This window comes from Petromyzon marinus, unplaced genomic scaffold (genome assembly GCF_048934315.1).
Source record: "Petromyzon marinus isolate PM22_M1 ecotype Great Lakes invasive population unplaced genomic scaffold, UKy_Petmar_22M1.pri1.0 PM_Scaffold_219, whole genome shotgun sequence".
In the NCBI taxonomy this organism is placed as follows: domain Eukaryota; kingdom Metazoa; phylum Chordata; class Hyperoartia; order Petromyzontiformes; family Petromyzontidae; genus Petromyzon; species Petromyzon marinus.
In genome coordinates, this window is record NW_027423190.1 from 82,118 (window position 1) to 93,219 (window position 11,102).

General features: G+C 48.2%; 2 long non-coding RNA genes across 4 annotated transcripts; one reads left to right on the forward strand and one right to left on the reverse strand.

The window, feature by feature from the left end:
• The first annotated feature begins 717 nt into the window (after positions 1 to 717).
• LOC142922923 (uncharacterized) lies at positions 718 to 4,077 on the forward strand. Of its 3 annotated transcripts, none has more exons than XR_012940422.1 (2): positions 718 to 1,961; positions 2,002 to 4,077. It is a non-coding gene; the product is annotated as an uncharacterized LOC142922923 (long non-coding RNA). The 3 variants fall into 3 exon arrangements; XR_012940423.1 differs by having other exon boundaries at positions 2,084 to 4,077; XR_012940424.1 differs by having other exon boundaries at positions 2,279 to 4,077.
• LOC116937431 (uncharacterized) lies at positions 3,136 to 10,347 on the reverse strand. The gene is made up of 4 exons (XR_012940425.1): positions 10,218 to 10,347; positions 10,042 to 10,124; positions 5,796 to 5,813; positions 3,136 to 5,545 (listed from the first exon to the last, which is right to left on the reverse strand). It is a non-coding gene; the product is annotated as an uncharacterized LOC116937431 (long non-coding RNA).
• Between the last annotated feature and the right edge of the window lie 755 nt (positions 10,348 to 11,102).

The following is an 11,102-nucleotide window of genomic DNA, read 5'->3' on the forward strand; positions in this document are numbered from 1 at the left end:
ATCACCACATCACCACCCACCACTCACCACATCACCACATCACCACCATCACCACTCACCACATCACCACCATCACCACTCACCACCATCACCACCATCACCACTCACCACATCACCACTCACCACCACATCACCACTCACATCACCACCACCACCACTCACCACCATCACCACTCACCACATCACCACTCACCACATCACCACTCACCACTCACCATATCACCACATCACCACTCACCACCATCACCACTCACCACCATCACCACTCACCACATCACCACTCACCAGATCACCACCACCATCACCACTCACATCACCACATCACCACTCACTACATCACCACTCACCACCACTCACCACTCACCACCACTCACCACCATCACCACATCACCACTCACCACATCACCACTCACCACATCACCACTCACCACCACTCACCACACCACCACCACTCACCACCACTCACCACCACTCACCACCACCACCACTCACCACCATCACCACTCACCACCATCACCACTCACCACATCACTCACCACATCACCACTCACCACCATCACCACATCACCACTCACCACCATCACTCACCACATCACCACATCACCACTCACCACATACCACATCACCATCACCACCACCACCACTCACCACCATCACCACATCACCACTCACCACTCACCACATCACCACCATCACCACGACACGGGAATTGGGCAGATGCTCAACTTTAATGTTGCCGACAGTGACACCACCACCACAAACACCACCACCACAACCACCACCACAACAACCACCAGAACCACCACAACCACCACCAGAACCACCACCACAACCACCACCACCAGCAGCACAACCACCACAACAACCACCACCAGAACCACCACAACAACCACCACCAGAACCACCACCACAACCACAACCACCATCAGAACCACCACCAGAACAACCACAACAACCACCACCAGAACCACCACCACCACAACCACCACCACCACAACAAACAACAACAACCACGACCACAACAACAACAACGCCCCATTCGACACTAAGTGGCGGTGAGCGTCATCACGGCGCCTGTACCAGGCTAGGTGCATGAGGAGGTGGTCACGTGACAGACCCAGCAGGTGCCATGGGTTGTACTGCTGTACCAGGCTAGGTGCATGAGGTCACGTGACAGACCCTGCAGCTGCCGTGGGCTGACTGCTGTGCCAGGCTAGGTGCAGGAGGAGGTGGTTGTAGTTTAGTTGTTGTGGTTGTTGAGTGGTGGTGGTTGTGGTGTAGTTGTTGTGGTTGTTGAGTTGTTGTGGTTGTTGAGTGGTTGTGGTGGTGGTCTAGTTGTTGTGGTCGTTGTGGTTGTTGAGTGGTGGTGGTGTAGTTGTTGTGGTTGTTGAGTGGTGGTGGTTGTGGTGTAGTTGTTGTGGTTGTTGAGTGGTTGTGGTTGTTGAGTGGTGGTGGTCTAGTTGTTGTGGTTGTTGAGTGGTGGTGTAGTTGTTGTTGAGTGGTGGTGGTGGTCTAGGTGTTGTGGTTGTTGTTGAGTGGTGGTGGTGTAGTTGTTGTGGTTGTTGAGTGGTGGTGGTGGTTGTGGTGTAGTTGCTGTGGTTGTTGTGGTTGTTGAGTGGTGGTGGTTGTGGTGTAGTTGTTGTGGTTGTTGTGGTTGTTGTGGTTGTTGAGTGATGGTGGTGGTCTAGTTGTTGTGGTTGTTGCGTGGTGGTGTAGTTGTTGTGGTCTAGTGGTGGTGGTCTAGTTGTTGTGGTTGTTGAGTGGTTGTTGAGTGGTTGTTGAGTGGTTGTGGTGTAGTTGTTGTGGTCTGGTTGTTGTGGTTGTTGAGTGGTTGTGGTCTAGTTGTTGTGGTTGTTGAGTGGTGGTGGTTTAGTGGTGGTGGTGGTCTAGTTGTTGTGGTTGTTGTGGTTGTTGAGTGGTTGTGGTGTAGTTGTTGTGGTCTAGTTGTTGTGGTTGTTGTGGTTGTTGAGTTGTTGTGGTCTAGTTGTTGTGGTTGTTGAGTGGTTGTGGTGTAGTTGTGGTCTAGTTGTTGTGGTTGTTGTGGTTGTTGAGTGGTTGTGGTCTAGTTGTTGTGGTTGTTGAGTGGTTGTGGTGTAGTTGTTGTGGTCTAGTTGTTGTGGTTGTTGTGGTTGTTGAGTGGTTGTGGTCTAGTTGTTGTGGTTGTTGAGTGGTTGTGGTGTAGTTGTTGTGGTCTAGTTGTTGTGGTTGTGGTCTAGTTGTTGTGGTCTAGTTGTTGTGGTTTTTGAGTGGTTGTGGTCTAGTTGTTGTGGTTGTTGAGTGGTTGTGGTCTAGTTGTTGTGGTTGTTGAGTGGTGGTGGTTTAGTGGTGGTGGTTGTTGAGTGGTAGTGGTGGTTTAGTGGTGGTGGTTTAGTGGTCTAGTTGTTGTGGTTGTTGAGTTGTTGAGTGGTTGTGGTGTAGTTGTTGTGGTCTAGTTGTTGTGGTTGTTGAGTTGTTGAGTGGTTGTGGTGTAGTTGTTGTGGTCTAGTTGTTGTGGTTGTTGAGTTGTTGAGTGGTTGTGGTGTAGTTGTTGTGGTCTAGTTGTTGTGGTTGTTGAGTTGTTGAGTGGTTGTGGTGTAGTTGTTGTGGTCTAGTTGTTGTGGTTGTTGAGTTGTTGAGTGGTTGTGGTGTAGTTGTTGTGGTCTAGTTGTTGTAGTTGTTGTGGTTGTTGAGTGGTGGTGGTCTAGTTGTTGTGGTTGTTGAGTGGTTGTGGTGTAGTTGTTGTGGTCTAGTTTGTTGTGGATGTTGTGGTTGTTGAGTGGTTGTGGTGTAGTTGTTGTGGTCTAGTTGTTGTGGTTGTTGAGTGGTTGTGGTGTAGTTGTTGTGGTTGTTGAGTGGTGGTGGTTAAGTGGTTGTGGTCTAGTTGTTGTGGTTGTTGTGGTTGTTGAGTGGTTGTGGTGTAGTTGTTGTGGTGTAGTTGTTGTGGTTGTTGTGGTTGTTGAGTGGTTGTGGTGTAGTTGTTGTGGTCTAGTTGTTGTGGTTGTTGAGTGGTGGTTTAGTGGTGCTGGTTGTGGTCTAGTTGTTGTGGTTGAGTGGTAGTGGTGGTCTAGTTGTTGTGGTTGTTGTGGTTGTTGTGGTTGTTGAGTGGTTGTGGTGTAGTTGTTGTGGGCTAGTTGTTGTGGTTGTTGTGGTTGTTGAGTGGTTGTGGTGTAGTTGTTGTGGGCTAGTTGTTGTGGTTGTTGTGGTTGTTGAGTGGTTGTGGTGTAGTTGTTGTGGTTGTTGAGTGGTGGTGGTTGTGGTGTAGTTGTTGTGGTTGTTGAGTGGTGGTGGTCTAGTTGTTGTGGTAGTTGTGGTTGTTGAGTGGTTGTGGTGTAGTTGTTGTGGTCTAGTTGTTGTGGTTGTTGTGGTTGTTGAGTGGTTGTGGTCTAGTTGTTGTGGTTGTTGAGTGGTTGTGGTCTAGGTGTTGTGGTTGTTGAGTGGTTGTGGTCTAGTTGTTGTGGTTGTTGAGTGGTTGTGGTGTAGTTGTTGTGGTCTAGTTGTTGTGGTTGTTGAGTGGTGGTTTAGTGGTGGTGGTCTAGTTGTTGTGGTTGTTGAGTGGTGTGGTGTAGTTGTTGTGGTCTAGTTGTTGTGGTTGTTGAGTGGTTGTGGTGTAGTTGTTGTGGTCTAGTTGTTGTGGTTGTTGAGTGGTTGTGGTGTAGTTGTTGTGGTCTAGTTGTTGTGGTTGTTGTGGTTGTGGTGTAGTTGTTGTGGTTGTTGTGGTTGTTGAGTGGTGGTGGTGGTTTAGTGGTCTAGTTGTTGTGGTTGTTGAGTGGTTGTTGAGTGGATGTTGAGTGATTTAGTGGTCTAGTTGTTGTGGTTGTTGAGTGGTGGTGGTGGTTTAGTGGTGGTGGTGGTCTAGTTGTTGTGGTTGTTGAGTGGTAGTGGTGGTCTAGTTGTTGTGGTTGTTGTGGTTGTTGTTGAGTGGTTGTGGTGTAGTTGTTGTGGGCTAGTTGTTGTGGTTGTTGTGGTTGTTGAGTGGTTGTGGTGTAGTTGTTGTGGGCTAGTTGTTGTGGTTGTTGTGGTTGTTGAGTGGTTGTGGTGTAGTTGTTGTGGTTGTTGAGTGGTGGTGGTTGTGGTGTAGTTGTTGTGGTTGTTGAGTGGTGGTGTAGTTGTTGTGGTAGTTGTGGTTGTTGAGTGGTTGTGGTGTAGTTGTTGTGGTCTAGTTGTTGTGGTTGTTGTGGTTGTTGAGTGGTTGTGGTCTAGTTGTTGTGGTTGTTGAGTGGTTGTGGTCTAGGTGTTGTGGTTGTTGAGTGGTTGTGGTCTAGTTGTTGTGGTTGTTGAGTGGTTGTGGTGTAGTTGTTGTGGTCTAGTTGTTGTGGTTGTTGAGTGGTGGTGGTTTAGTGGTGGTGGTCTAGTTGTTGTGGTTGTTGAGTGGTGTGGTGTAGTTGTTGTGGTCTAGTTGTTGTGGTTGTTGAGTGGTTGTGGTGTAGTTGTTGTGGTCTAGTTGTTGTGGTTGTTGAGTGGTTGTGGTGTAGTTGTTGTGGTCTAGTTGTTGTGGTTGTTGTGGTTGTGGTGTAGTTGTTGTGGTTGTTGTGGTTGTTGAGTGGTGGTGGTGGTTTAGTGGTCTAGTTGTTGTGGTTGTTGAGTGGTTGTTGAGTGGATGTTGAGTGATTTAGTGGTCTAGTTGTTGTGGTTGTTGAGTGGTGGTGGTGGTTTAGTGGTGGTGGTGGTCTAGTTGTTGTGGTTGTTGAGTGGTAGTGGTGGTCTAGTTGTTGTGGTTGTTGTGGTTGTTGTTGAGTGGTTGTGGTGTAGTTGTTGTGGGCTAGTTGTTGTGGTTGTTGTGGTTGTTGAGTGGTTGTGGTGTAGTTGTTGTGGGCTAGTTGTTGTGGTTGTTGTGGTTGTTGAGTGGTTGTGGTGTAGTTGTTGTGGTTGTTGAGTGGTGGTGGTTGTGGTGTAGTTGTTGTGGTTGTTGAGTGGTGGTGGTCTAGTTGTTGTGGTTGTTGAGTGGTTGTGGTGTAGTTGTTGTGGTCTAGTTGTTGTGGTTGTTGTGGTTGTTGAGTGGTTGTGGTCTAGTTGTTGTGGTTGTTGAGTGGTTGTGGTCTAGGTGTTGTGGTTGTTGAGTGGTTGTGGTCTAGTTGTTGTGGTTGTTGAGTGGTTGTGGTGTAGTTGTTGTGGTCTAGTTGTTGTGGTTGTTGAGTGGTGGTGGTTTAGTGGTGGTGGTCTAGTTGTTGTGGTTGTTGAGTGGTGTGGTGTAGTTGTTGTGGTCTAGTTGTTGTGGTTGTTGAGTGGTTGTGGTGTAGTTGTTGTGGTCTAGTTGTTGTGGTTGTTGAGTGGTTGTGGTGTAGTTGTTGTGGTCTAGTTGTTGTGGTTGTTGTGGTTGTGGTGTAGTTGTTGTGGTTGTTGTGGTTGTTGAGTGGTGGTGGTGGTGGTTTAGTGGTCTAGTTGTTGTGGTTGTTGAGTGGATGTTGAGTGATTTAGTGGTCTAGTTGTTGTGGTTGTTGAGTGGTAGTGGTGGTTTAGTGGTGGTGGTCTAGTTGTTGTGGTTGTTGAGTTGTTGCTGCAACAGCAGGATGCTGTGCCGCTGGACGGGAGGTAGCAGCGCTATCTGCTCCGGAGTGAGCTGGAGCACCTGCATGATCAACGCAGCCTGCACCACCACAACAACAACAACAACCATCATCAACAACAATAACAACAACCATCAACAACAACAACAACCATCATCAACAACAATAACCATCATCAACAACCATCAACAACAACAACAACCATCATCAACAACCAACAATAACCATCATCAACAACCAACAACAACAATAACCATCATCAACAACCAACAACAACAATAACCATCATCAACAACCAACAACAACCATCACTTGCATGATCAACGCAGCCTGCACCACCACAACAACAACCATCAACAACAACAATAACCATCATCAGCAACCATCAACAACAACAATAACCATCATCAACAACCAACAACAACCATCATCAACAAAAACCATCAACAACCAACAACAACAATAACCATCATCAACAACAACCATCAACAACCATCACCTGCATGATCAATGCAGCCTGCACCACCACAACAACAACAACCATCAACAACAACAATAACCATCATCAACAACCATCAACAACAACAATAACCATCATCAACAACAATAACCATCATCAACAACCAACAACAACAATAACCATCATCAACAACCAACAACAACAATAACCATCATCAGCAACAACCATCAACAATAACCATCATCAACAACCAACAACAACAATAACCATCATCAACAACCAACAACAACAATAACCATCATCAACAACCAACAACAACAATAACCATCATCAACAACCAACAACAACAATAACCATCATCAACCATCAACAACAACAATAACCATCATCAACCACCAACAACAACAATAACCATCATCAACCATCAACAACAACAATAACCATCATCAACAACCAACAACAACAATAACCATCATCAACAACCAACAACAACAATAACCATCATCAACAACCAACAACAACAATAACCATCATCAACAACCAACAACAACAATAACCATCATCAACAACCAACAACAACAACAACAACCATCATCAACCAACAACAACAACAACAACCATCATCAACCAACAACAACAATAACCATCAACAACCACCAACAACAACAATAACCATCATCAGCAACAATAATAACCATCATCAACAACCAACAACAACAATAACCATCATCAGCAACAACCATCAACAACCATCACCTGCATGATCAACGCAGCCTGCACCACCACTACCACCACTACCACCACAACCATCAACAACAACCACCAACAACAACAATAACCATCATCAACAACCATAAACAACAACCATCAACAACCACCAACAACAATAACCATCAACAACAACCACCACCAACAACAACCATCAACAACAACCATCACCTGCATGATCAACGCAGCCTGCACCACCACAACAACAACAACCATCAACAACAACAATAACCATCATCAACAACCATCAACAACAACAATAACCATCATCAACAACCATCAACAACAACAACAACCATCAACAACAACCATCAACAACAACAACAATAACCATCATCAACAACAACAACCATCAACAACCATCATCAACAACCAACAACAACAACCACCATCATCAACAACAACCATCAACAACCATCACCTGCATGATCAACGCAGCCTGCACCACCACCACAACAACAACCATCAACAACAACAATAACCATCATCAACAACCAACAACAACAATAACCATCATCAACAACAACAACCACCAACAACAATAACCATCAACAACCATCAACAACAACCATCAACAACAACCATCAACAACCATCAACAACAACAACCATCAACAACAATCAACAACAATAACCATCATCAACAACAACAACCACCAACAACAATAACCATCAACAACAACCACCAACAACAACAACCATCAACGTAAAACCACGTGGCCGGGAGTCAGAGCCATTCCCTGTACACCTTGGGGTGCGACAGGGATGTCCTCTGGCTCCCACATTATTTAACATCTATTTTGACCACGTAGTTCGTGAAGCCTTCAATAGCTGTACCGGGGGAATCTCCATATGGTACAGATATAATGGGAGGCTGATCGATGCCCGGGTGCGGTCAAGGGATGGCTCCCTATTGCTCAACCACGTTATGTATGCTGATGACTTGGTAATAGCTGCTCAGTCAGAGGAGGAGTTGGAGACGCTGCTGCTGAGACTGGAGCGTGCCACTAAGAGGTGGGGCCTTACCATCAGCCCCACCAAAACTAAGCACCTGCCTGGGTATTTTGTACCATCGGACACTCCACCCCCACAACTCCCAATCGGTGATGGGGCAGTTGTGGAGAGAGTGGAGAGTTTCCCATACCTGGGCAGTGTGCTTATGACCGGCTCCGGTTTAACAGCAGAGGTCTCACTCCGAATCAGTCGAGCGGCAATATCTTTTCATCGGTTGCGTAACGCTGTGTGGAAGCTACCTGGTCTGTCGCTCCGCACTAAGCTTCAGGTCTTCTCGGCCACGGTCATTCCCTCCCTTCTCTACGCTTGCGAAACGTGGACCCCCCTAATAGAACATCTTGGCCGGTTAGAAACATTTAGGCTGGCCTGCCTACGATCCATCCTGGGTTTAACCAGGCTGGATTGTGTGAGGAGCTCACAAATCCTTGAAAGATCTGGGCAAGGTCCCATCGGTGAGCTCCTCCGGCAGGCAAGGCTGTGATGGCTGGGTCATGTAGCCCGCATGCCCAGCCACCGCATGCCGAAACAGCTTTTGTTCGGCCGGATCGAGGGGGCTAAACGGGCGCGGCACGGGCTAGAGAAGAGATGGAGTGATGTGGTACAGGAGGACGTGGAGCTGAGTGGACTTGCCGATGACTGGTACCAGCGGTGTCAAGATCGGCCTCTGTGGAGGAGGCTCGTGAAGGACGCTACTGGGCAGTTGGAGGCAGTCGCCCTCCAACAACAACGGAGGGCGGAGGAGCGACGCTCAGAACAGCGAGCGGAGCGCCGGGTGGCTAAAGCACAGCAGGTTGGCACAGTAGGGGGCACAGGTGGTGCATCAGCCAGTCATCTCAGTCAGTCGACCCGTGGCACCTGCTGGGTCTGCCCCGTGACCTCCTGCCAGCGGGCGTTCGACAATTAACGTGGCCTCAAGGTGCACATAGCCTGGCACAAGCGTCGTGGTGATGTCACCGCCACTTAGTGGCGAACGGCGGTTGTTGTTGTGTCTATGTGTGTGTGTATGTGTGTGTGTGAGTGAGTGGTGAGTGAGTGGTGAGTGAGTGGTGAGTGGTGAGTGAGTAAGTGAGTGGCTGAGTGAGTGAGTGGTGAGTAAGTGGTGAGTGAGTGGTGAGTGTGTGGTGAGTGAGTGGCTGAGTGAGTGAGTGGTGAGTGTGTGAGTGAGTGGTGAGTGAGTGAGTGGTGAGTAAGTGGTGAGTGAGTGGTGTGTGAGTAGTGAGTGTGTGGTGAGTGAGTGGTGAGTGAGTGGTGAGTGAGTGGTGAGTGAGTGGTGAGTGAGTGAGTGTATGAGTGAGTGAGTGTATGAGTGAGTGTATGAGTGAGTGAGTGTATGAGTGAGTGAGTGTATGAGTGAGTGAGTGTGTGAGTGAGTGTATAAGTGAGTGTGTTAGTGAGTGAGTGTATGAGTGAGTGAGTGGTGAGTAAGTGGTGAGTGAGTGGTGAGTGAGTGTATGAATGAGTGAGTATGAGTGAGTGAGTGTGTTAGTGAGTGAGTGTATGAGTGAGTGGTGAGTGAGTGGTGAGTGAGTGAATGAGTGAGTGTGTGAGTGAGTGTATGAGTGAGTGGCTGAGTGAGTGAGTGAGTGTATAAGTGAGTGAGTGTATGAGTGAGTAAGTGGTGAGTAAGTGGTGAGTAAGTGGTGAGTGAGAGTGGTGAGTGGTGTGTGAGAGAGTGGTGAGTGAGTGGTGAGTGAGTGGTGAGTGAGTGGTGAGTGAGTGAGTGTATGAGTGAGTGGTGAGTGTATGAGTGTGTGAGTGAGTGTATGAGTGAGTGTATGAGTGAGTGTATGAGTGAGTGAGTGAGTGGTGAGTGAGTGTATGAGTGAGTGAGTGTATGAGTAAGTGGTGAGTGAGTGAGTGAGTGTATGAGTGAGTGGTGAGAGTGGTGAGTAAGTGGTGAGTGAGTGAGTGAGTGTATGAGTGAGTGAGTGAGTGTATGAGTGAGTGTATGAGTGAGTGAGTGAGTGTATGAGTGTGTGAGTAAGTGGTGAGTAAGTGGTGAGTAAGTGGTGAGTAAGTGGTGAGTGGTGAGTGAGTGAGTGTATGAGTGAGTGAGTGTATGAGTGAGTGGTGAGTAAGTGGTGAGTAAGTGGTGAGTGAGTGAGTGAGTGTATGAGTGAGTGAGTGTATGAGTGAGTGACTGAGTGAATGAGTGTAGGAGTGAGTAAGTGGTGAGTGAGTGAGTGTATGAGTGAGTGGTGAGTAATTGGTGAGTGAGTGGTGAGTGAGTGGTGAGTGACTGAGTGAGTGAGTGGTGAGTAATTGGTGAGTGAGTGGTGAGTGAGTGGTGAGTGAGTGGTGAGTGAGTGGTCCTCACCTTTTCCTGCTCTTCAGAAGCTGTTGAACTCTGTTGCTGTATTGGAGGAGCTGGGTTCAAAGTCACCGACCTGGGGTCACGACCTTAGAGGGGAGAGAGGGGGGGGGGGGGTGACCTATTGACCTCAGTAAAGGGGGGGTCACAGTTGAAGGCGGAGGTCACAGGTCAAAGGTTACCTGGAGGCAGTGCTGAACTCCGGGGGTCGAAGGTCACAGCGGGCCGAGCGTCGAACCCTGGGATGACATCATCAGCACGACTGTGACATCACAACCACCACAACCACCACAACCACCACCACCACCAACCACAACCACCAGCACCACAACAACCACAACCACAACCACCACCACAACCACCACCACAACAACCACAACAACCACCACAACCACCACCACAACAACCACAACAACCACCACCCCAACCACCAGCACCACAACAACCACAACAACCACAACCACCACCACAACCACCACCACCACAACAACCACAACAACCACCACCACAACCACCACCACCAACAAAACCACCACAACCACCACCACAACAACCACCACCACCACAACCACCACCACCACCACAACCATCACCACCACCACAACCATCACCACCACAACAACCACCACAACAACCACCACAACCACCACCACCACAACCATCACCACCACAACCACCACCACAACCACCACCACAACCACCACCACAACCACCACCACAACCACCACAACCACCACCACAACCACCACCACAACCACCAACACAACGCTTGTTGTTGAGGTGGTTGTTGTGGTGTTTGTTGTTATGGTTGTTGTGGTTGTTGATGTGGTTGTGGTTGTTGTGGTGGTGTTTGTTGTTATGGTTGTTGTGGTGGTGGTTGTGGTGGTGGTTGTGGTGGTGGTTGTGGTGGTTGTGTTGGTGGTTGTGGTGGTGGTTGTGGTGGTGGTGGTTGTGGTGGTTGTTGTGGTGGTTGTTGTGGTGGTTGTTGTGGTGGTTGTTGTGGTGGTGGTGGTGATGGTTGTGGTGGTGGTGATGGTTGTGGTGATGGTTGTGGTGGTGGTTGTGGT